Source organism: Hesperophylax consimilis, chromosome 29 (genome assembly GCF_061612785.1).
Source record: "Hesperophylax consimilis isolate HC1 chromosome 29, BYU_Hcon_1.0, whole genome shotgun sequence".
Lineage (NCBI taxonomy): Eukaryota > Metazoa > Arthropoda > Insecta > Trichoptera > Limnephilidae > Hesperophylax > Hesperophylax consimilis.
In genome coordinates, this window is record NC_142864.1 from 8,995,766 (window position 1) to 9,020,869 (window position 25,104).

General features: G+C 33.4%; 1 protein-coding gene across 1 annotated transcript in view; it reads right to left on the minus strand.

The window, feature by feature from the left end:
• The window catches only part of LOC149409854 (uncharacterized), a 357,579-nt gene that overhangs the window by 87,459 nt on the left and 245,016 nt on the right, over positions 1–25,104 (minus strand). The window lies entirely within an intron of this gene.

Genomic DNA, 25,104 nt, shown 5'->3' on the forward strand with positions numbered 1-25,104 from the left:
ATTTGTTTTATGTCAACTGTGTTTTATGTATATGTAAACTTCCACTGATAATGTCAAATTTGATGTTATTTTTCGTTTTCATTTTCGTTTTTCTACTTTTATCACTCGATTGTATATTATTTATCATCAAATAAAACATACACCTCAATTTTATATTTTATTCTTATCATAGAACTGTGATACTATGTACTATAATACCAACATACAGACTTTGCATTTGTGGGATTATTTTATAAACAATACAATATAATCTTATTTGAATAACTTTTCATTGTGTAAATATGTTTACTTATTTCAATTAAAAAAACCTGTTGAAAGAATGGAAATAAAGAAAAGAAAAATATTTGTTTGAGAATTTAATTGAGTTAAAAAAATAATATTAAGCAAATTATGTAACTTATTAAATAAAATTGGTTAAATACGCAATATAAATGATTAACCTTTCATATTTAAAATACTTAACTCTAAATTAAACTGTTCCGAACCCCTGCAACGTATAAACTTAAACATACCCACAAGAACAACAAGACACAATCCTAATATTGCATTGCAGTGTACAGAAGCGCAACTTCATTGCTAAATCTTCGATACAGAGTTTCACACTATGGGAGATCAATTCTTGGTGATATTGATATGTTTAATGTTGACTTGGTGAATTTTGTGGATTGTATTAAAAACCTATTCCAACCCTATTCTTGAACGTTTGGTTGTCTCTCTGTTAACCCATGTGATCACTGCATCTTTATAAAATTTGAATTTGTTTTATTTTTTGTTTATTGATCTTTTTTATTATTTATTTCTAATGTTCTAAATTATGTATCGTGTCAAAATTATACCACTTATAACCTAGTTAAAGCCATACGGGCATAAAATTAATAAAATATTTACGTAAGGCATTATAGTTCCTTCCCTTGGCCTAAATATCATGGCATGATATAATATACAGGTGGATTCAATCATAGATTTGGCGAATGTTTACGAAATTAAATTTTTTTTTTTTTAGGAATATTTTTTTAGTTATAAAACTTTACATTTTATATTTAGTGTACATTGATTCTAAAACTACTATAAACATATTCTATTATCTACGTACTGCTAATATTTGGACTCAATATTGAGACATAACCCACGAAAAACTGCTAAATTGACCATTTTGAAAACATTATAATAAATATTGTTTTGTGTTGCCGATAAATTTGTCTTAGAAAGCCTAAAATCATTGCAGCTTTTCGTAGTTTAGCTTTTTCGTTAGTGTGGAGGAAGTCCGTAATTTTTTTTTAGACATTTTAGTTTTTGTAATTAACATTTCAAATAATATTAAATATTTCCCTAGAATTTTAATACGGTACGTAATGTGCCGAGACCAACACAGAAGTTAGGCACTTGAATTATTATCTCTAGGAACCCACGGCCACGTTAAACAAAGTGAAATAAAATTTCCAGAATTCAGGTCAAATTTAATGTAGGGATTTGGGTCCAGAATTCTGAGAATTTGACAATCTGTTTTCAGTGGAGTGAGGATGATAACAGGAAAAATATTATTTTGCCAAAACTGGAGAGGCGGAAGGAACTTAGCCCATATGTTAAAAACTCCGCAGTGTACCTTCTTGTAGATTATAAAACCCTATGTTTTAATTTAAATTTGAATATGCAGCCTCTCTCGTGGTAATTTCGTATTTTTGCTTCTGGGAATTAGGGCATCAAAAAATAAATGTGGATACTGTACGAGAGACACAATTCACAAGAGCCAGTAGGACTATGGCATCTCTAATGAGGATAAAGGTAGAGTGGGAAAATTGGGAACGACCTGGCCATTGAGATCTGGTCACTAAATAGGTTAAGGTAATACCTTTTATCTGTCTCGGGGGTACTGGTTAAGGCCGTTTGATGTTATTGAGGAAAGTTCGACACTTCAACTTGTTGAAACAGTGAGACAAAGACATTATTTATTTATTTATTATTTATTTATTTATTTTTTCATGTTCTCCGCAAAACGGTTATTCACCAATACATTATGGAGAAGATTACAAATTAGACAAAAAGTATAGCAAAACACATAAAAAGGTCAGTTTCACTACTTTGTGACATACGTCAAAAGATAATTGTTAAACTGCCTGTAGGTTACGTTAAAAATGTCGATGGTCAATGCAGACTCGTTGAGCAGTTCAGTCGCTCTTTTGACTGGGGCGTTCTGATAGGCAGAAGTCCTCGCTTTTGGAGCATAAAAAAGGGTATGGGACCTTCCACGAGTATACTTGTCTGGGACATATAAGTTAATCTCTTTCAAAATAGGTGGATTATGTATAGTTCCAGAGATTATCTTAAAAAAATGTTTTCCTAAAAATATTTTTCGGCGGGCTTCTAATGTATTAAGATCGAGCATTCCTGCTAAGAATAAGGATGGATACAGGAAAAGGTAGTACATATATTCCTTCATATATAGGTAACGCATGAATCTCTTTTGTACTTTTTCTATTTCGAGAATATGGTTTTGCTCAGAAGGGGCCCAAATAATGGAGCTATATTCCAAGATACTGCGAACAAGTGCTTCATACGTTCTTCGGATTGCGATTCCGTTGGTAAATGATCTTGAATTACGAAGAACAAATCCAAGCATTTTGTTGGCACGGGAGACAATATCAGATATATGGGATTTGAAAGAGAGATTTGCTTCAAAAATTACGCCAAGGTCTCGAATCTCATTTTTACGTGTTAATTCATGTTTATTAATGTGGTAGGGGAACAGGAATGTATCTTTGGACCTTGTAAATGTAACGACACTGCATTTCTGAATACTGAAGGGTAAGTTGTTCAGTTCCGACCATTTGACAAGAGAATCAAGATCGTTCTGCAGAAGAATGGAATCGATGTAACTTTTGATTACTTTGAAAAGTTTTATATCGTCAGCAAAAAGGAGATATTTTGAGTGGTTTATAGTGTTGCCAATGTCATTGATGAATAAGAGAAAGAGAAGGGGTCCTAGATTCGATCCCTGGGGAATCCCGGAGTTAGTTTTGTATTCGTGAGAGATAATTTGTATTGTGATTTAGAAAAGTTCGAACAGAGAGACAAAGACATTATTTGTTATGTTATTTAGGAAAGTTCGACACTTCAACTTGTTGAAACAGAGAGACAAAACCATTATTTATAATGTTATTTCAGAAAGTTAGACACTTCAACTTGTTGTAATAGTGAGACAAAGACATTATTTGTATTGTGATTTAGAAAAGTTCGACACTTTAACTTGTTGAAACAGAGAGACAAAGACATTATTTGTAATGTTATTTAGGAAAGTTCGACACTTCAACTTGTTGAAACAGTATCAAAATCAACAAATCCTGATCGGGTAGGACCTACACATTATTATTTCGTACATCAGCTTCTGTAATGTATTTCATTATATTTTATTAATTATTTTATTTCATATTCATTTTTTATTTATTTTGACTGACGATTGAATCTTCCTACTCAGGAACTACTCCTAGTCACTCTACCGACCTCACCAAATATCGATCGGGTAGGAATGATATTTATTTCGTAACTGCTATTATGTCATCCGACTTCAGAGAAATGTGAGCGGAGAAAACTTACTGATATAAAATATTGTTCATTTATTAAAATTCTGGTCAAACTATTCGTTTTCCTGTGAAAAACGGGACTGCTGGCCTATAACGAATGAATTGAAAAATTTCATAACAAATTATCAGTCACATTTTTAATTTATTTATTTATTTATTTAACAGTATTTTGATAAAAAAGGCGTACTTATTTTTCATCAGATTGCCACCAAAAGATAAAAGAATGTGTCATCATCGACATCGAGACTACCTGCCGAGTTTCAGTTCGATCAAATATCGGAAAGTGGGTTAATTTCCGCTTCCAAGATTTGTATGAAATCATTACCGAAAACAAATGTGAAGTTATAGATGTATTTTAAAAGATAGAGGTTTTTTTTATGAGAACCATAAATTTAATGATTATTATATTTGTGTTCGTCCATTCCAATATGTATAGCAATCTCTTAAGGCGATGCACTAATAGTAATACGTAGTAATGCAAAATCATGTGTTTTTGGTTTGAAAATTTGGTCGTCTAGAAATGTTTCAGATGTTTTAATTAAATACTGCGAGTAGAATACATTTTGGCCTTTGAAATAATCGAGTAATTTTAAGATAAGTCTTTTTATAAGCCCAGAAAAAAATAATGTATAAGGCCTTTGAAAACTGCTTTAAAGTTCAAAATCTCCTACTTACGAACCCATTTTCGGTTTTGATTTTATTGTATAATGTGGAAAATTAAGTTATTTATAAAATGATTGGAAAAAAATTACATATTTATGCCTGAAAATCCACAAAATAAAATAAAAGGCATATTTGGCCATGTTTTTTTCTTGCATAAATCAAAACAGGCGGATGGTGTTAAGCGGGAATTTAAACCTTATCGCCATCCACGGGTGTTATTGATAGCGGCTCGATTTAAAATATTACTCGACGTAGTGCATCGCCTTAAATGACATTAAAAATTGTTTTGTAACGAACTGCTCGATTACCTAAGCGATATTTTTGCATTCCCGGAACGTAAGAACTTGCATTTGCAAGTTAACATAAAGCTTTTAAAAGGCAGATTCATTTTTGGTAGAATCGTTCGTTGGATGAATTACGTATTATAAGGTAGGTTAAGAGAACTCCATTGAAAAATGAATTTACTGGCTTTGTGGCAGAAGGGAAATTAGTGAAACCATTAATAATGAATTTGTGATAGAACAGCAATGAATTTGATGTTATTTTTAAGTGTATAATATTAATTAGGGCATGCTGAGGCAGTATTTTTTATATTTTTGGAAAATATTGAATGGTTCCAGCTAGGGAATGCAATCCCGCAAGAAAATGTCAATTCAGGTATTTGCGGGACTGAACAATCTTAGTCCCGCTGGATCCAGGTATTTGCGGGATCCAGCAGAGTGGACTTAGATATCTAATCAATCGTATAATAAAGACCTAATACCTCGATCTACCAACCTTGTTTTTAGAGTTTTAAATTTATACCTATAATAAAACAAGTTCTTTGGGACATTTTAAATTATTTATTAATAAGTATACCTTTAGTTAGACATATGTAAAGTTTAAGTCATAAATTGGCAAAGAATAAGATAAGACATAAATTTACATAACATACCCGACTCGGAACAGACTTTGTCTAGTGAGGTGGGTAAAAGAAATCTAAGTACACAAATGAAAATAAAATAAACGCCCAGATTGCCGGCACTGAAACTGAAACTGAACTGAAACTTAAATTTAAATAATAACATTCACACGATGAACAATATTCTTGTACAATGAGCATCATAAGTTTAATTAAACATTATTTTGGAAATAGCTTCGTAAAAAAGTTAAAGTATTAATTTTGTCATCTGATAAAAGGCTTCTGATATTGGACACAAGGTAGCCAGTGGCTGAAAAAGCTCGTTCAGCTTCCACGCTGGTTGGCACAATAGGCATTAGCGCATTGTAAGTGAATTGAAGGTATGTGCCTTTTAATCCACCGGACTCGAAGTAATTCATAGTAAGTGAGGGTAAATCTGTAGTTGCTCTCTTTCAGCTTTAAAAGATCTTGAATAACCATCATTTTTAGTGTCTTGCCGTAATTCATAACCATTAATTTGATTAAATTAGACGATGTTGGTAAGTTAAAACCCCCGGCTTTAAAAAGATCTCGCAAATCCGACGAGGTACAGAAAACTCGGAATGGTAAACCATCTTTAGACACCATTCGTGATACCCTCTTTTCGACGGTATTGTTTTCGCTTTAAAAATGGTCAGTGATTTTATGCTTCTTTGCCAAAGTTGATGGTTGAGGTTCACAAAGAGCCGATGTGGAAGAACTCGACGTCGATGCAGTTGTAGAAGCTTCTCTGTAATCCCGCCAGTCCAGCGGGATCCCGCAAAATTTTCGACCGAGATTAGTCCCGCAAAATGTCTGCGGGATCTCGGTATTTCGGGATCCCGGTATACCGGGATTACATTCCCTAGTTCCGACGATACAAGCCATCAAAATGTTGACATTTGCAGCTGGCCTGCGTGTGACATCACGGTATGTTATAAAGCAGTGTTAATAATAAATATTATAATTGTTATTTAATCACAGTAGTATAATAAACGCTGCTCTATAACATGATCCGCCACAATACAAGATAATTATTTCCTAACTAATTAATCAGTGAATGAGTACGGCACAACACTGGAGGAACGACTCGAGCAGGGTTTTGTTTCCGCAAGGGTTCACTCTGGGATTTTCTTTGTCACGGGCAATGCAACTGAGATAGCACAGTCAACCAGAGATGTGCTTTATTTCAAATAAATCCATTTCAAATGGAAATGCAAAATGGGTATTTTCCATTTTGCATTTTAAATGCTTTTCTAAAAACCATTTTGCATTTTAAATGCTTTTCTCAATGCATTTTCCATTTTAAATGCTTTTTGGCAACATTCTTCCTACTATCTCCACTCATCTTTTTTTCATAAGCCCCAAATATCAGTCGGTCCTCAACCTCGCTATGAGAGATAATTTACATTTGTCAAGTTGCTCCCTGGTAGGAGCCCTGGCAATTGAGTGATACCATTACAAAAAATACCGACGCAAATACTGAACATGAGGCCATGACGCTGTAATATTAAATGTTAGATAGCAGTTTCTATGTTTTTACGTTGGCAACATTAGTCCTGCGCAATTTTTTTATGGTTTCATAATCTGTAGTCGTGGTGTTTTTGGATTTACCATCATGTAATATGTTTGTTCTACATTGATGTCCATTATTAAATGACAAAATTGTTGAAAAATTCTATAATTATTTTAATTGTTTGACCTGAGAAACCATTTTGCATTTTCAATGCATTTTGAAAATAGGTATTTTGCATTTTGCATTTGAAATGCTTTTCTAAAAACCATTTTGCCTTTTGCATTTCCAAATGGAAAAATTTTGACCCATTTCCATTTTGCATTTCAAATGGTTTTGGGTACCCATTTTGCACATCTCTGCAGTCAACTCACAGACATAGGAATTAATAGACGAGAAGATAATGGCGAGGGGTAAAATCAACTGTTGAAGAACGAAGGGAGTAAGGCTGACTGTGATTCGTCAATAAATCAATCTGACAGTAAATAGGCATCTCGCATTATAATATCACCATTTACTTCTTAAAAGTAAAACCTGCTTTTGAATGAATAGACATTTTTACATGGGAGCGCAAATTACTCGCTACGTTATGAACAAATTTGCGAAGTCCGAATTCGGCAAAAAAATTCGGTTCTATTTTCAGAGTCGAATATTTCGTTTAAGTATTTAGTTAAGACACTTTTATTAATGTTCATAATTTACTTCCCAGCAACCAACCAGCTTTGTGTTTCGCGTCCAGACGTTTCTCGATGTGATAGTATATGTTTCTAAAACTGATCTATATTATACGATGTGAATATGCTTAAAATAAAGTAAAATAATGCTTATATATGGAATGTAATACGACAATTGGGTTTATTCCCTTTTTCACATCTATTTTTACAAGTTTTAATAGTACAAGTCAACATTTTGCCGTGTTATTTCGTAAAATGAACCGATGATGCCTCGACCATAGTTCGCACAAGAATGATGACGTCACGTTTTCAAATTTCACTTGAGGCCATACGCGAACACAGCCGGCTCCAATGGAACCGGTATGGGGAGTGGGGATAATACGCTTTTAATCACTTAGGGCAGGTATACTAATATTCATATGTCTATGAGTCAACTAGATTAAGCATTAATTGGACGAATGTCTTAATTCGAGCGAGATCGCTGTGTTAAAGTTCGGTAAATATGTCGGTATTTGTGACATAAGTGTAATGACTTGATGAAACTCACATGATCGGGAATGAAAAGTGACCGTTATCGAATGCGCGGCAATACTGCAGCACTGCTATTCGAATCATGAATTGTTTTGCGGGTGACCTTATGATTGATAATGACCTGGAAATACTATTCGTATTTAAATAAATAATAATTGGAAGATTATTGGACCTCCATATATAATTTATTTCGTCTCCATATCAAAAATTAAAGAAAAATAAAATTAACTCCCCGCCCTACCACCTAAAAGGGTAAAATGGAAATTCTACTAACAAGATATGTGCGTTACTGACAAATAGAACAGTGAACTCTGTGAGTGAATTGTAATAACCAATTGTACTTACAATGTAATATTTTCGTTTTGTTTACCATGAAACATTTTATACTGTAAACGGGCTGAATTGAAATAAATTATAAACACATACTTATAATGCTAAATGTAGGAATAATAATTTTTGTTTAATATGGGCAGAATATTCTGAATTAATTGTGCAAAATGAATGCAAAAATGGATTAAAACCTCGCTTGATGAAAAAGCGTTTAACGTTTTTCTCCCACACAAGTATTATTGGAATTTGTATTTTAAGGATGAAAATTAATTATTTAAAATTTTTAACGAATTATTTTGGAATTCTGTAGAGTTTTTAATTACTATTTTAAAAATATTTACTCCAAACTCAGGCCGCGGGGAAATTATATCCCTAGCAGCTTGTACCATCTTTGTGCAGGGAATACTTGAATTAAATAAAAAATGGTTATTCAGTCCCAACTTCTCTCAATCGTCTAGAGCCAGTAGAAATAAAGCATCCTTTTTAGATTCTGAAGTTAACCACAGAAGAATTCAAATGTACAACTATGTGAAACTTTGTGAAACTTTTTCCGACCGCAATTAAAAAATAAAATATAAAAAAGAGGTGCCACAACGTTTGTAATACATTAGTCTTATAAAATATGTGTGGAATTTTAGTTACAAAAAACGTATGGTGGGCTATTTTTTTACGTTTGCATTAAAAATTTTGATATTTTAAAAAAAAGTTGATTTCTAATAATAAAATTTGAAAGCGTATTTCGGATACGTTTAGAAATAATCCATTTATTTGGATTTTATCGCAAAGCAGAAATGCTCAGAACTTCTGACAAAATATACCAGGGCCCTGAGGTTTTAAATATTATTTTTAATTTTAACGCGATTTTTCACGGTTAATTTGCACAATTTAATTTTTGACTACAGCAAATTTATTGTTGTTTCCTTCTCGAATATTGCGTTCGAAAATCAAAATATGTAAATAAGTTAATTTGCACCATTTAATATTTGACTAAATGAGATTTTTTTGTTTCCTACTCGAATATAGCGTTCAAAATTCAAAATATGGTAAATAAGTTAATTTGCAAAATTTAATATTTGACTAAATGAGATTTTTTGTTGTTTCCTACTCGAATATTGCGTTCGAAATTTAAAATATGGTAAATAAGTTAATTTGCACAATTTAATATTTGACTAAATGAGATTTTTTGCTGTTTCCTACTCGAATATTGCGTTTGACATTCAAAATATGATAAATGAGTTAATTTTTCACAATTTAATTGAATACGTTATGTGTTTGTTAACGTCTCACATCAAACAGAGTGGGTTTGGTCGTCTCTTAAACGAGTCTGTAAAGAAATTCAATAGCTTTCTTAGTACTGTAGGTTGTCGCTAACGAAGCCATTAACTTTCAGGTGGATTTTCGGGGAAATGTGAATTGGAAATTTCAAAACCGTGCAGGTTTATGAAATACTTTTGTTTCGCTGCCCACGCCTTAAAAATAAATATTTCGCATTGATGGAGTAATAAAAATTGTAACTTAACGGACCTTAATCTCTAAATAGTCTAAAATAAAGTCGCTATCCGCGTCTCTCTGTTTGTGCGCTTAGTTCTTCTGAACTACGCAACGGATTTTGATACAGTTTTCTCTATCATTTAGAAAATTTCTTTTGAAAGGTTTGCATATTTAAAACATACATATTATACTCATAAAATGTAGAGAAAAGTATGTTTTATAATCAAGTGGTAAAAATATGTTTTCGTGAACTACATTGTTAACGCTGGCTAAACCTTATGAGATAAATCAAAATAATGTAGTACAGAATTGTATGTCTTAAAAGAACTACAGAAAAGTTCACTGTGGTACATGTATATCTCTTAAGGATACCCCCCAACAACGCCGGGTCCACGTCAGCTATTATGGAAATAATAATAATGTTTTTTTTTTATTTCAGCTCAACAGAGCGATGAGTGTAATACTCTGACTGCCATCTTAAAACATCTAAATAAATACATAACGTGATATTGATATAATACAATAATATTTATCACTTGTACTATGAATACTGTGGCTTGTATTAAATTCTCCATCTATGGTGTAGGGGCACGTCTTGCCACCGGGCAACGGCCTGCACAATAGTGTTTTCCGATCTTCGGTAGGCTGACTCGTCCCGGCTAAACCTTTGCACCCTTTCCTCTGCGAACATCTGTGAGGCGCTGCATCGCCAAGGGAGGCCGAACAACGCCCTGTATGCGTGGTTATACTGTACTCGGAGTGTGTTCATGACGCCTTGTGTGTATTTTATCCATAGTTCGCTAGTGTTAAAGCTCATGCAGTATGTTTGGAATAGTTGCTTCTTCACTGATGAAATAATTCTAAAATGCCTGCTACCTCAATTTATGGTTAATTTTCTATCGTTTTTATTATTTTAACGATTTCTATTCGCAAAATACCTCTTTTTGCACCTTTCCTACTCAAACGACGTAGAAAAGGTGCAAAAAAGTTAATGCGATAACTTTACGTGCGAAAGTTTGAGCATTACCCTCTGTTGTATCCCTTTACAACCCTTTTATCGCTAGAATGCTAGGACTAGATCGTCTAGACCAGCCATTCCCAAAGTGATTTATATCGACCATGGGTCAGTATAGACCTACTAGGGGTTCATGTCGATGAAAAAAAAGATTGGGAGTGGATGAGATGTAATATCTTTTCTGAAATTATCTAGCCATTCCCTCTCCATGGATTTGAAAATATTGTGGGGAACCCAGTGTAGACACAAACCTATTCTGAAATCTAGAGGAAATCTATCTAAATTACGGTCTTAAAAATTAGCAAATCAGGAAGTCTAACCAAAGCAGAGAAAAAACTGGAACGTGTTCTAAGAGACAAAATGTTTGGGGAACTCTGGTCTAGACGTTAGGAAAATTGCAATGGTGTTAGTAATACATAAGTTTCCAATGGACACATTTACAATCCTGATGTTCTGGAACATATTACGTTTTATATTTCTGATTACTTTACCAGAGCTAGGCAGTACAGGTTTTTTTTTTTTTTTTCCAAGAGGCAGGACCAATTTACCATTGATCATGCCTTTGAATGAATGACTATATTCTGAAGCCACCTTTCTTCTAAGGTAGACAGTTTTCAGTTAAACATCATGAGTGTAATGAATATTTTTTGCTGATTTTATATTACTAATTGTAAATTTGTGAAATGTAATTGGTTCCACCATTTTTCACAATAAATAAATAATGGTAACAAAGATGAACATGATGTGATAACATGCCAACTATCGCCGAGTTACGACCAACGTGAACACAATTCAAAAAGTAACCATAAATACCATACCGAAAGAACACATAAGAATGACTTCGATTGAAATTTTCAATAGTTTTGATGGTTCCATGATAACTCCTCAAAATGACAATTCAATACACCTTTAAAAGGTGATATACTCGTAAAGTCATTCAAATTGATGACACAAAAACTAGGTTTATAGTTATATGGTTTAATGAAATAAAATTTGCTTTGAATTTAAGTGTCCTTTTGAAAATTAAAACTGATTGTGTGAAGTATTCAATGCAACGGATTTTAATAGATTTTGGTTATTTGTTTTTGGGGTGTTATACCGTATTGTGCTAACTCCTTCTTTAGCCAACGTTTTGGAAAACGTTACAGTGACTATCATCAGGGCAGATGCGTAATTGATAGTGGTGAAAAGTGTGTTTAAGTACGCCTGTGCGATACCGTGTTGCCAGCTCACTACTCTACGAGCTGGTTTTACCGTAAAATTTAAAATGGTTTTCTGCGTTTAGCTTTGGTGTAGCCGTCAATTACCGGATACCAAGAACTATTGAGCTAAGCTCCGTCGTCTCTATTAATATTAATGGGATTTTTGTGAATTTCGATTGCTTCTGTAATTAGGCGAGCCCTGTGGGTTTTGGGTCTTCCCAGGACTTCAGGAACAAATCCAAAGCAATGGCCAGTTTCAATAAAATGCTTGGAAATTGCCGATTTGTCAGGATGGCAGAGTTTACATGCTCGAAAGTGTTCTGAAATCCTTTTGGAAATAGTCCGCTCTGTCTGGCAAACATAGACCTTGTCACATCATGAACATTGACAACGCTGGTTAATCCTTATCAGAAACATCAAAATAATGTACTACATAATTGTGTATCTAAAAAAAGGCCTCACAGCTTCAAAACTTTACCCCAAACTATTTATAAGACTCCGAGTAACGCCGGGTGCACGTCAGTTAGTATAATATAATAACAGAACATTATTTTATTTGTCATTTTCAAAATTGAAAAATATTTGTTAAGAATTCAGACCATTCTGTAATATTTCACCGGTCTGCGCTTAAACATCATATTTTGGAAAAGAGTGGGTACTTAACATTTCATATATCAATCAATTTAAATTTCGTTTCTCAAAGAAAATTTAACTCTTCCCACGCATATAAAAATATCATTTTAAACGCTTACATATTACGGGGGTATTTTTGCTTTGAGAATAAAATTGAATGAATCCTTAATACCAATTGAAAATCAAAAAGGTGACATTAATTTTATTATTATTTCATGGAAATCGACGCTTTACTCCAACGCAATGATTTTCGTTTCAAAAAATGAATTTCCAATTTCAGAAATCATTACATTAAAAAAATAATTTTCTTTGAATGAACGAAATCTGTATCTTCAGATTCAAAAAGTAATGAATCAATTATTTCATCGTATTTGAAAGGCAATTTTTCGTTTATTTATCTTTATTAAAATAAAAAATTCTCTTACGAAACAGAATGAGTAAGTATATCATTAGTTGGTAAAGGTTACATAGGTTAGTTTTTTTATCTTCCGCTTTCAATGACTTTATGTTTGGTTTCGTGTTTCGTATAAGTAAAGCATTAGTCAGAAGTACACTGGAATATGCATCGCCAATATGGAATTCACAATATAAACTTTACATAGATAGTATAGAACGTATCGAAAACAAATTTATAAAATATATTACCTACAAATTCAACAATAACTTTGAGTGTACATTTGAAACTTTGCAGCAAAGACGAGCAGTAGCTGACTCAATATTTATACACAGAATTTTAAACAATGACATTGACTGTACCGAACTTCTGTCCCTTATTAACTTTAACATACAGTGCTATTCCACACGCTTAACTACAAAACAAATGCAGCATCTAATTCGCCAATTAACCAATCTTCATACTCTAAATAATATTTGTCTTAACTCTAACATTGACATTTTTTCGGATTCACTGCCCAAATTCAAACGTGGCATCGTGTCAATAATTTAAACTGTTCAATGCGCATACATACAGACACACACACCCATATACTACACACGTCACCTGGTAATTAAGGAACAAACATACCACTTAGCAGACATTACAAGGAAACATATAATAGGTGTACACAACATGAAGTATCTTATTCCTGTATATTATTTAATCTCTGTAAATCACGTACTGTTTGTTTCTATAATATATAAAATTTAAAAAAAAAAACAAATAAATAAATATATCACTTTTTCAAGGTGTATTGAATTGTCACTGTATTGAGTTTTCATGGAACCCGATTTATTATGTATTGCGTTATCAATATTGGTCTGTCTACCAACAGCGCGACTGTGCTCGGGAATACCCGATATTGTAAAGTTATCGATTTCACTTTGATAGACCGTCTATAAAATAATAATAATAATAATACATGCATTAAGTAAATGTGTTAATTATGAAATAATTTCAGGTATTTGCCTACAAAACAACCTGACAAATGTGATTAATCAATATATATTCTTATTAAATACCTTTTGAATTCCATTATCTACATTGTCCCTTCGTCCTTGCGAATGTCCGTTCTGAATGAGTTCACCCAAATGGCATCTAAGGAGACCCCTCCAAATCATTTTCAATGGCCCGCCGGGGATACAATAATTGTCTCTTGTATCTGCAGATATTCTATTCGGACCGAAGAGAGGTAGCCATTAACAGATAGTATAGTAATACAAAAGAGATACATGTACAATTTCTCAATACTTTCAGCTGCATTATTATCATTCTCTTTTATTTTTAAAACATTTGCTTCGAACAAATTGTTTACATTTTTTTGTTGTATTTTTTAACTAACATTACTTGCAATGCCAATGGTACTATTTTCGTTATAACTTACTTGTTTTTTAGCAAAACTATATTCATTCAAATTTTACCATTTTACCAGAATAATGAGTGTTATAAATGTAATTATAGACGAAAGCTAATAATATTCAGATTTTTTATCTCTATTGCGATCTTTCCAATAGGTCACATGAGACATTCCTGTAAATAAATACCGTACTTTTACTCACAGGACTTCGGATTTGTGTCATTTGCATTGGAATTTTGCGACGTTCTTTTTAATAGATAAATGACGAAACGAAAGCTTTAAAATAATGCTATTAATTCATTGTTAAAAATATACAATTGCTTTTACACATATGTTGATATTTTAAACCTGTGCAATAAATATGATAATAAATTTTCCGATGCAGATGCAATCATTTTCTCGTACATACGATACCGCTGTACTTGGGAGTAAGCAAATCAAAACATGAAAAATCAAACGATTTTTGTTCGAGATATTGTCATGAGATCAACTTACAATATTTTTCCACAAACTTGTTACAACGAGTAAAAAGGAGGGTTATATTTTAAACAAACATCACTTTCCTGTATCGTTTAGCTTCTTGACTTTGATGTATCTCCATTTGAAGCCATAATATTTCCGTTTTCTCCCTTTATTCTAAGAATTAAACCACGCCCAGTGATTTTGACAAACAACATTTGACAACGTTCTTCAACAAATCAATATTTTATATTTAAATAAAATGAATAACTTTGTATACACCACTATTTAATCAAAAAGGTTCGACATGTTTAAAAACCATAGGTTTCTTGGTCGCAATAAACGTACATTTATCATTTATTCATCGCATACAAACTTATTCATTTTATTTTATTTGCAATTATTGATGCTGCTACAGGCATATTATACAGGGTTTTCCAATAAGAGGTGTTATTTTGATATTCAATCGTAAAAGATCTATAGTTTCGTTGCTTGTGTGGCACGTAGCGCCGTTTTGTTGAAAGTAAACGTTGTCCAGATCAATACCATCCAATTCCGGCCATAAAAAATCATTAATCATCTCTCGATAGCGCAATCCATTCACCATAACTGTTGCTCCAGCCTCATTTTCGAAAAAAAGTAAGGTCCAATGACTTCGCCGGACCATAAACCGCCACCAAACAGTCACACGTTGAGGATAGAGATGCTTTTCAACAATAACTCTTGGGTTTTCCGAATAATGTACCTAAAATTATTCCACAAGTAACTCAACAACGATAGTTTTGCTAAACACAAAATTATTACGGACAAGGGCTCTATTAGGGTGCGTATAAACTGCCGAACTGAACAAATTGCGCTAACGTCTTTTTTAAAAATTAGCTCCACACAGGAGCTGAGGAAAAAAATTCCCCACGGGGCCTATGCCATCTTTAGGGATGCTGTGTGCCGGTCTTTTTATGAAAGGAAGTTAACCATGTTAATTCTAAGATAAATAAAACTCAAAGGATCTACAAATAAAATCACAGCTGCGATGAACATTTTAGAAATTTTTAATCGAATTTCATTTAACAACTTTACAGAATATGTTTTGGATGCTTTGCAAGACTGTTTTTTTTTATTGCTAGCCTGTTTTAAAAAATGCTTTGATTTAGGTATGGTGTTTTAAAACATTTTGACTTATCATAGGCAATGAACAGCCGCTGTCTAAAGTTAGCATTATAAAAGTGGTCCTTCGAGCCGGATCCGAACTAATATCAGTTTTTTTTAATTCTATTTTTGTAACTTTCGCCAAAATTAATTGTCAACTTCAGATTTTTTTCAATAACTTATCGAAAATCGATGTTACTATCACGCTAATTAATAATAATGAATGGTCTGCATATCTACGATGCTGTCTACGATCCACATTTGAAATGATTTGAGATTCTCACGGCCAAAAGTATTATCGTGATCAATTTTTGCGTTATCGTGTTGCGATTACTTCTTCATTAGGCAACATTTTGGAGAGCGTTAAAGTGTTCATCATCAGGTGTAAATTCTGATGAAGTCTGTATGTAGAATATATTGGCTATTTATTGCCTAAATCTTTGATTGAATCGTTAACATGTTGCGCAATACTTACATGAATTTGTCCGGTAGTAGGGAGGCCATTTATGTTTTCGTATATCGATAATACCTGTGAGCTATGTGTCTACTGAAAGTGGTCAGGTAAAGTGAACATGGCTCGCAGAAAACGTATCAATTTAGCAACCACATCGGGCAGTCCTGACACTAAATGAACTCAACGCATCACTCTAAATGTGCATGCAATGTGTTTTGAACGAGCGGACAACGGTTAAGTGCAAACAGACACTGGATAGTTCACATGCTCGCACATGCGGGTTGCAGGTCAATTTAGCAAAATTGCCAGGGAATTTAGCTAAATTGACTTGTTACCCCGTGTCAGGCCCTGTCACCCGTTTACTTTGCGTTTATGGTCAGTTACTTGCTTCATGTGATGTTCTTGTTCACAACTATGTATTAAATTGCATTACAGCGTCCAAAATTTCGGATTTATATCTCAGTTAATTGTTGTTGGTGATTTTGTAATATTTTAAAATACATCCAGTAGATAGAATGCATTGTCATTGTCCTCGTATTATTGCGTGATTGCCACCAATTGATAGAATGTATTAACATTGTCCTTGTATGTCTGTGTGATTGCCACTAGTTGATAGAAATAATTGTCATTGACAACGAGACTATCTGCCGAGTTTCAGCTCAATTAGATACTGGGAAATCTGTTAATTTAATATATATTACTCAAAAACAGTAACTCCACCGGAATAGATCACATCTCAGCAAAAATTATTAAACACCTCCATAAATTTATCGCCCCCCCTCTTAAACACATAATCAACTCAAGCTTCAAAACTGGTACTTTTCCTAACTCCTTAAAACAGGCTACAATAATCCCAATCTTCAAAGCAGGTGACAAATTATCTGTAAATAACTACCGACCGATATCCTTACTAAGCACAATATCTAAAATTATAGAAAAAGCTGTGAAACATAGACTCTGTAAGTTCCTCGAAGATAACAACATATTATCAGACAACCAATATGGCTTTCGCAAAGGTTTCGGAAAATCGTTTCCTATAATCTTGACATTGGTCGCAAACCACTGGCTGTCTTTCTCGATCTTGCGAAAGCATTTGATACGGTCTCTCATGCCTTACTGCTAAAAAAACTACATCGGGTTGGAATAACAGGAGTAGCCTACACATGGTTTGAAAACTATCTAATGAACCGAACACAACAAACTCTCATCCACTCTGACAAAACACATATAAGCGAAAAATTACCTATGTCCTTTGGTGTACCTCAAGGCAGTATACTAGGACCAATTTTATTTCTTGTATACATAAACTCACTTTGTGCCATGAATATTAGAGGTAAAATATTATCATTTGCCGATGACACTGTTCTAATATTTGAAGATGTAACATGGGAATCAGTCACTAACAAAGCTAATAATGGTCTATTAAAAGTAAAAAGTTGGCTGGATACAAACCTCCTCACACTTAACATCGACAAAACCCAATATATGACATTTTCCATCCGCAAACATAATGTACCCAACAACTGCCCTAAACCTATTATTCACTCGTATTCACTCAATTTACACACTCACGAATTCACACCTAATATAAATTGCACGTGTTCTACCCTTAAATCATCAAATGCAGTTAAATATTTGGGAATAATCATAGACAACCAACTACGGTGGGAAGCCCATATCAGTGACACAGTAAACAAACTTCGTAAACTCTGCCATGTATTCTGCTCCCTTAGGTCCATCCTTGATTTACAGACTTTAAGAAGCGTATATTTTGCCCTTTTCCAATCTATAGCAACGTATGGTATAGTGAGATGGGGTGGTTGTGCTGAATCCATTATTAATCCTATTATTACAGTTCAAAAACTAATTTTGAGAATTATATTTAAATGCCAACCTACCCATCCCTCTAATGAACTCTTTGCTAAAATCAGGGTCTTAGATATACGACAGTTATTTACTAAGGTAAGCATTTGTTACATACGAAAAAATAACCTACTGTTGGCTCCACAACACCAAGCTCACACCCGCTTTTTATCAAACCTGCGTTGCGTTGTTCCTCAAACTAAAACCTCTTTCGCTCAACGGCAATTCTGGTTCATCGCGCCTAAAATATACAATGCATTGAGTACCGACTTAAAGTCAAGTTATTCTATATCCATATTTACTGCTCGTGTACATCAATGGATATTTGAAAGGGGACGACCTTTCTTTAAAGATTATATGAGTTCCTAACACAAAAAAAATTAAAAACTTATTTTCCAACTTGTCTCATATCACGAAAATTAAAATTAAGTGTTGAACATAAACATGTTGTCTTATAGATAATACCTAAGATAAATAAACTTGCACACGAACAATTATATGCATTAAACAATCTATATTAATTATGTTTAAATTTTAATCTTAATGTTTAATATTTTTAATTTTTATTTGTATCTTTTTAATATACATATACTTTTTCTTTATTTTTCAGTTTACTATTAATTTTAATTTACTTGTTTTTAGTTTTATTTATCATTAAATTTGTTTTTCTTTTTTTTTCTCTAATTCTTTCTTATGTTTCTATAAAATAGTATTTTTTAGTTCTTCTAAGTTATTTTTATTATTACTTCATTATGATTTATACTTACAAACTTATTTTACTATAAGTATTTTTTAGTTCTTTTATGTCATTGTTATTATTATTTCATGTATAACTACCACAACACGGGCATTAGCCTAGTATGGTAGTTAAAAAATGTCTAAACATGTAACTTGTAAACATTTATTAAATAATAAAAAAAAAAAAAAAAAAATATATGCCAAGATTTGCATTAATTCATTCATTAAACCAAAATTGAAATTCAAATACAGTTTATTGCGTGAAAACGTCTTTCTTTCGTCGATGGGCAAAATTTGAATTTCTTTTAAATTTATTTATTTCATTTTTCATTTATCTTTCAGAACACCAATAAATGCGTGTATAAAAATTCATTGCGCACCTCCATGTGAGTGAGTGACACACGATTGACGCGACACCTGGGAGACTTTTTTAAAAAAAGAAAAAATTTGCAACTGTTGCTGCAATTAAAATCTCTTATGTGGGGCTTGCTGAAATAGCTGAAATCTAAAAATCTATCAAAAATTGAAAACAGATCTTGTTAAAATTCGAACGTTTGGGACGTACCGTATATTGGGGTATTTCCACCCCCGTAATTCGCGCGCCTCCCCTCCCCTCTCCTTAAGGGCTGTTGAAGCAGCTACAGTTTATAGTGGTTTGGTACTAAGCACGAGCTCCGAGGCGCCCACGCGAGAATTCCTTCGCAACTTGCGGGATGTTTTAATATCGGAAATTTAGGGAGGTAGTCGGGCTGTTTGGCGTGGCCGTACATATTTATGCTTTATGACAGTATTCCGCAACCTTTTTATCAGTCTCCAAATCAATAATTTTCAGGCTTAAGGGTGTAGTGATAGGGAAGGAGGAAGGTTGTAAAGTACCCGGACATTCAGATTTGGTCACTCAACAAGATTTAAGCCCATATCAAGCAACTTTTTGTTCAAAAATAAACCCGGGTCAACTCAGCCAACTCAAAATTGTCGTTTTCCACAATTTGGTTTGGTCAAGTATTGAACCTTTTTATTTTTATTTTAATTATTAAGTTAAAAGAAATTTAAATTTCACTTTCTTAACTTAAATAAGTAGGCACATACAAGTAGGTTTCTAATTTTGTTCTGATAACTTAAGATTAAAAAGTTTTTTTAAATACATTTATATTCTCCATTTTAAGGTTATCTGGAAGGAGATTGTATATTTGTACACCCTCGTGGCCAATGCCTCTTTTACCACTTTCAGTCCTTACAGCATGTGTGTACAATTTGTTATGTTGCCTAGTATAATGTTTGTGTACTTGTGACGTTTGTTTAAATGTTGTGTTTGTTTGTATAAGTCCATTTTGATTAGGAGGCATTTTTTGTTGTTTTCGTACAATTTTCTTATTTTCAAGAGTTTCATTTCTTGATATAGTTATTTTGTGGGAGTGTCCGGGTTATAATTGAAGAGTTTTTTAATAACTTTGTTCTGTATTGTTTGTAAATCATTTAGGTATATAATGTATGTGTTTCCCCACATTTCTATCAAATAATTTAGATGGCACTGGATTAAACTAAAGTATAAGCCCCTCTTTACCTCTGTTGGTAGGAGATGGGCAATTCTACCAAATACACCAATTAGTGGGATAATTTTTGCTTTTAATTTTTCTAGCTTTTGTTTAAATGTCACATGTTTATCAATATGTAATCCAAGGTATTTTTTGCTGTCTATAATAAGCAGGTCCTTTACTTCTATTTGTAAAGGTTTATGGTACCTTCGTACCCATAAACTTGAATCTACAACTCTACCAAATTCGCCAAGTGTAATTCCTATATTAACTGCTATAACGTCATCGATTTCAGAGATATGCGTATATCAGGATGCCCGGATGTGTGCATGTAATTGCCACTAAAATATAATGCATTGTAATCGATAACGAGATCATCTGCAGAGTTTCAGCTCGATCGGATATCGGGAAGTGTGTTAAATTATGCTTCTAAGGTTTGCATTAATTCATTCCCTAAAAAAAGTGAATTTCATATATATTTATTTAAAAAAAGGTTGTTGTTAAATCCTTTATATCACCTTGAGACGCTTATTCTTACAAAAGGCAAAAAAATTATTTAAAAAAAATCAGTTTTGTTACTGGTAAACTGCTGAATAGGTTTGTGCGAATGGATGAAAAATATTTGCTTAAAGAAATCGAACATCTCGGCATTGCCGTCTCGGTACAATATTGCCATCGGAACTCCCACGGCCCAACATGAGACAACACGACAAACACTGCTAACACAACACAACATAACACAACATGATACAGTATAAGATTGTTGAGGGTTGATACTACTGATCATGTTAGGAAGAGAAACAATCAAGGTTAAATAAATGATAATAAATTCATTTTGTATCTCAATTATTATACAAATTTACATACAAAACTTTAATTTGAGGCGAAAATACTCAATAATTAAAAACCAAACTGAATAATTTGATACGATTTTTCACTGTATTATGCCGTGTATACCTCCTTCTTCAGCCAACCTGTATTATGCCGTGTATACCTCCTTCTTCAGCCGACCTGTATTATGCCGTGTATACCTCCTTCTTCAGCCAACCTGCATTATGCCGTGCACACCTCCTTCTTCAGCCAACCTGTATTATGCCGTGTATACCTCCTTCTTCAGCCAACCTGTATTATGCCGTGTATACCTCCTTCTTCAGCCAACCTGTATTATGCCGTGTATACCTCCTTCTTCAGCCATCCTGTATTATGCCGTGTATACCTCCTTCTTCAGCCAACCTATATTATGCCGTGTATACCTCCTTCTTCAGCCAACCTGTATTATGCCGTGTATACCTCCTTCTTCAGCCAACCTGTATTATGCCGTGTATATCTCCTTCTTCAGCCAACCTGTATTATGCCGTGTATACCTCCTTCATCAGCCATCCTGTATTATGCCGTTTATACCTCCTTCTTCAGCCAACTTTTTGGATAACATTATAGTGTTGATATCAGGGAATCGATTCTCCCACCGAGGCCGCTCGCAATCGCCGTCGAAAGTACAGGGATTTCCAATAAGAGGTGTTATTTTGAATAGCCTGCTATTTCGGTAAATGTTACTTTTGAAGCTGTCATTTTTTAACATTTGACAAGTAAAAACTATGTCATTAATAAATATGAAACGATACACGCTTCAACAACACATTGAAATTATTAAAATTCACTTGAGTGAATCAAATGCAAATCATCTTTAGTGATGAGGCCCATTTCCACCTCGGTGGCTTCGTCAAAAAGCAAAATTGTCGCATCTGGGGCTCGGAAAACCCAAGATTTATTGTTGAAAAGCCTCTTTATTTTCAACGTGTGACTGTTTGGTGCGGTTTATGGTCCGGCGGAGTCATTGGACCTTACTTTTTCGAAAATGAGGCTGGAGCAACAGTTACGGCTAATGGATTGCGCTATCGAGAGATGATTAATGATTTTTCATGGCCGGAATTGGATGATATTGATTTGGACAGCGTTTACTTTCAACAAAACGACACTACGTGCCACACAAGCAACGAAACCATTGATCTTTTACGATTAAATATCAAAATAACACCTTTTATTGGAAAACCATCTACATACATTGGTCGACGTTCTTATTCTTGAGTCTCGTCGAAGGTACATAATTACATACGCCAAACGTCAAAAGTCATTCCACTCGAACAACGAGTGTGTCGAACCACTCGTTGTTCGGATGGAATGACTTCGTCGAGAATCGAGGCCCAGGGCATATGTATAATCGAAGATTTTGATGCTGGTAAACATAAGTCAAGCGCAGTCTTAAGACTCTTGTTAAATTCTATCTTCGTTTGGAGCAGATTTGGCTCTCATGATTTGCTCTTAAGGCAAGTTCCTGAAGTTCAGGGAAGACCCAAAACGCGCAGAGCGTGCCTAATTACGGAGGCAATTAAAATTCATAAAACCCATCAATGATAATGAAGGCGACGGGGCTAATAGTATCCGGTAATTGACGACTTCACCAACACTAAATGCAGAAATCCTTTTGAAATAAATACTGTAATACCAGCTCTTAGAGGATTGAAGCGGGCAACACGGTATCGTATATACTCGTACGTATTTATATTATGGAAATTTATAATAATCCCAGAGAAGATACAATTCTAGAAAACTTGCGTGGGCGCATCTTGCATCACATTTGGGTCAGCAAAATTGGAAAAGCAGTAGACTTAAAATTAGTTTTAAATAAAAATTTTAAAATTAAAAATAGTGGACAGAAGAGATATCTCTGATCAGTTTTGTATAGATTTTGCTCTGCAGGTGAGTGATAATGAATTACAGTCATCTTTTCATTAATCAGATGGATTCATCCGAATTATATCGTTTGTCAAAAGAGGTCGATTTAAGACTAAAAGGATTAAAATATTTTTTGTCACAATAAAGTGACTACTTTAGAATTACAATGTGTTGATTCTTTTATTATTCTAAATTCCACTCTCCTGAGAGCTGGTGGTGACAGATTATAATTTCATACTGCGAATGCAAATATTATTGAGCCGATCACCAGTCCGCTGCCGAATTTGAAGATTAAGGAGCTAAACTCAATGCGAGTGATATTTCTGGTGAGTCTTCTGTTTTTATGTATTTGGTGGCTGGATTATAAGTTGTTACTTCTCCTGCAGAGTGAATTTAATAATCAATCCATTTTTTCATAGGGAATTAATTTCCCTGATGGTCTGTGTGACTACAAGCCAGATCATCACCAAAAATACTTAAATAATCACCATAGAATAACCGGATTATTTCTCACGCGAAGAAAAATTAGTATTGCTTATTGATTTAAAATCTCTTCAATTTGTTGGTAATCCGGGATTGCAGACTGTTACAAACTTTTACCAAATAATATATATGCATTCATGTACCTACATTTTACTTGATAATATGTAAAAAACGAAATGCGAAAGTAAATTGAATTTGTATTTGAATCCAGCAGGCTTTTTTTTAATCTTATTTTTATTTGTCATAATTCCCATTTCTCTCATGTAATATGGGATCGCACTAGCCTCCTATCAAAAAAAAAAAAAAAATATATATATTCATTTAAAAAAAATCTTATTTGTATATATAGGTAGGTACCGAAAGATAACACAAAAAAGCATTACATAAAAAAAGATTAAAGTTAAATAAAATTTGAGTTATCTTAAATTAAATTGAAGTTAAATTAAATTAATGTCAAATTAATTAAACTTAAATTGATTAAAGTTAAATTAGATTGAAGTTAAATTAGATTAAAGTTAAATTAAGTTAAAGTTAAATTAAATGATTCTCGATCGTCTGCATCCTTCGTTCATTAAATGGAGAGCTGAGCCACTTGAAAGCAGCAATGAAGATGACGTTTGTTGATTTTCGTGTTCTGCCACAGAAGCTGGCTAGTCGGTGGCGAAGTAAGGCGGGGAATGGAATTTATGAACACGTGTTCGGCAATAATATTATCAACTTCAACAATATTATCAGCGACTTGGCACCTTGACAATTCGCGGACTGCTCCTATTGCGCTCGCATAGGGCCAACTCTGTAAATCCCGTTTTTAACCGATTACGAACAATTTTAAGGGATTATTAATAAATTAGCAATATCCAATACTAGTAATTTTTCTCGGTGCAACCTTTTTAGATGGTGACCCCATTAAAACCCAAAAAAATAAGTAACAAGGCCAACGAACCATTTACTATATTATATTTAACGTCAAAGTTATACGTTACTGACATTTTTTTGGGACTCTTAACCAACTAATTAAGACAAAACTCTACAAATTGTATTTTAGATTTTTCAAAAGTTCGGGCCTGTTTCAAAATTGAATGTTTTGTTACACTATTTAGTACAATTTTCTAAACCTCACTCATTTTTTCGTCACTACGCAATCCGATGTGTATGTGGATGGTTCGCCCTTGAGGTGTTTTTGCACAAAAACGGCGCTATAAAAGTCATCCAGGTATTATTTATTATTATTATTATGGTTCGGTTGAAAACGAACATTCAAACCCTGCGCAAAAAAGTTAAACAATGATTGCACTGCAAACCGTTATCTTACTTTAGCGAACTTAACTTTTCTGCTAATGGTCCGATTATT